Here is a 2,064-nt window from a genome sequence, read left to right on the forward strand (position 1 = left end):
TCTTTTGATCATTCGAGAAATAATCGTTGAACCAACAAGGAAATAAATTATAAAATTATTTATGTCAAATTTATGGACTTGAAAAATATGAAATTTTAAATGGAATTTGCATTAATTCGATCATCTCTATGAAATGCGCCGCCCATTCGCTGCAGGTAGCAATTAAAGACTTTCTACAAAAAATTGAGGAAACGTATGTCCCAATAAGAAAAGGACGAAAACTTGCTGAAATTTTGAGAACCCAAAATTACAGGTAAGTAATAATTACAAAATTTGTATCCCTAATATATGAACATAAACATATTTTTGTGTATATTTATTAAATCAAAGGCTTACATCAGCCCGATGTGGCGACTCGTTGGAAGTCTTGATATTGTATGTTGAAAAAACTTTTAGAACTTGAAGGGTTTTGTGAGGAGTGCTTGGAGTTGGGGTCACATATCAATTCATCCGATTGGAATGCTATAAGAAGACCTGTTAATATTTTAGAGCCTGGTTATATGGCGATCTTAAAGCTTCAAAGTGCTTTATCTTGGGGACTTTTATAAGCTATTTCTAGAACTTACTCTTACAGTGAAAACAGGAAAAGATCACAATTATTTGTTAAAAAATGTCTTCAAAAGAGACAGGAATTTCTAATGGATAATAAAATTGTCATTGCGGCTATTTACCTCGACTCAAGAAGTAGACGCGTGTTACTACAGAAGCCAACATCGTGATTGCCAAGAATCACCTAAAATATGTATGTATGATGCTTATTGAAGAAATCGCAGTTAAATACAATAGTAAATTTTGTATTTTTCTTTTAGAAAATTATTCCATCCTCATCTAGCCAAAATAATTTACAAGAAGTTGCTTCGATTGAATAGGATGCCAAAAACCAATAAATATTAATAAGGATATAATGATCTATTGGGAAGAGCAGAAGTTTACTTACCTCAATTTATACGAGTTAGTCATCCACTGTACCTGCAACATAGGTAAGTGTCGAAAGATCGTTTTCGACATTAAAACTCATTCTGACAGATTTATCTTCATTCTAAATTTTACAGTGGGACCTTGATTATTCGTATTCGATTATCCGGCAACATCAATTATCAGGGATAGAAAAATATTTTTTTTGCATCGACTTAATTTTATTTTGGATTTTTCTGCATCGTTTAACCGTGATTACCTCTACTATCCGTGATCATAAGTAAATTTTTATTATTTTTCAACAACCATGCACAATTAGAACAAATCGAAAATGGGAATTCGCTTGAAATCGATTTTGACGAAATTTAGTACTATTGGATAGTAGGTCCGACACACATTTTAAGCTCTACCGGTCAATAACTGCCGGACTTTTTTTAAAAATTCATATTTTTTTATTCAGAATGGGCTCTTCTTTTTTTTTGCTTAAAAGAAGGCTTATACAATTTCCTTGAAGAGCTTTATAGTCCTATAATGGGATGCGAGTGGGATATCTATCAAAAAAAATATTTTTAACTCAAGAATAATTTTTTTTCAATATTTGGCACTTAATTTTCCCCTATTTTTGGAAAATTTACGTTTTTGTTGTATTTTTACGTTTTGTTGCATTGCTCAAAAGAAAGCTCATCTATTTTAAGTGGTTGTCATCTTTAAAATTTATGTCCTCTTTCTGTCATCTATTTCCATAATATGTCATCTTAATCAACCTTGATCAATATTTATTTTTGTAAATTAAAACAAATTTCATTAATTCATAAAAGTTAAATAGCTTAAAATACCTTCATTAAACCATTGACAAATATAAGATTTTTATCATAGGCTCAACCCTACTTCAAGCCAACAATAAATTGGTTTTTAATATTTTTTTCTCAGATCTCAGCTTTTTTCGCTAATTTTAGGTTGATAGCGAAAACTAATTAAGATTTCTTTTAAAATAAAATTTGAAATTTATAATTTTATCGTTTACAAATTTGTAAATAAAATCGCAGAAAAATTTTAAAAGATTATATTTTGGGAAAAAGAATAAATAATATTAAAATATTATTTTTTTTTAATTATAAATTATTATTAAAAATTAACATCACTATTGCA

The 2,064-nt window shown here is 28.9% G+C and overlaps 1 long non-coding RNA gene across 1 annotated transcript; it reads left to right on the forward strand.

Annotated features, from left to right (window-relative positions):
• The first annotated feature begins 607 nt into the window (after positions 1-607).
• LOC119602984 lies at positions 608-1,336 on the forward strand. Its single transcript, XR_005231385.1, has 3 exons — positions 608-742; positions 810-980; positions 1,053-1,336. It is a non-coding gene; the product is annotated as an uncharacterized LOC119602984 (long non-coding RNA).
• The last annotated feature ends 728 nt before the right edge of the window (positions 1,337-2,064 follow it).

This window comes from Lucilia sericata, unplaced genomic scaffold, assembly GCF_015586225.1.
Source record: "Lucilia sericata isolate MDLA Ls3-8-SP2 unplaced genomic scaffold, ASM1558622v1 Contig000009F_arrow, whole genome shotgun sequence".
Taxonomy (NCBI): domain Eukaryota; kingdom Metazoa; phylum Arthropoda; class Insecta; order Diptera; family Calliphoridae; genus Lucilia; species Lucilia sericata.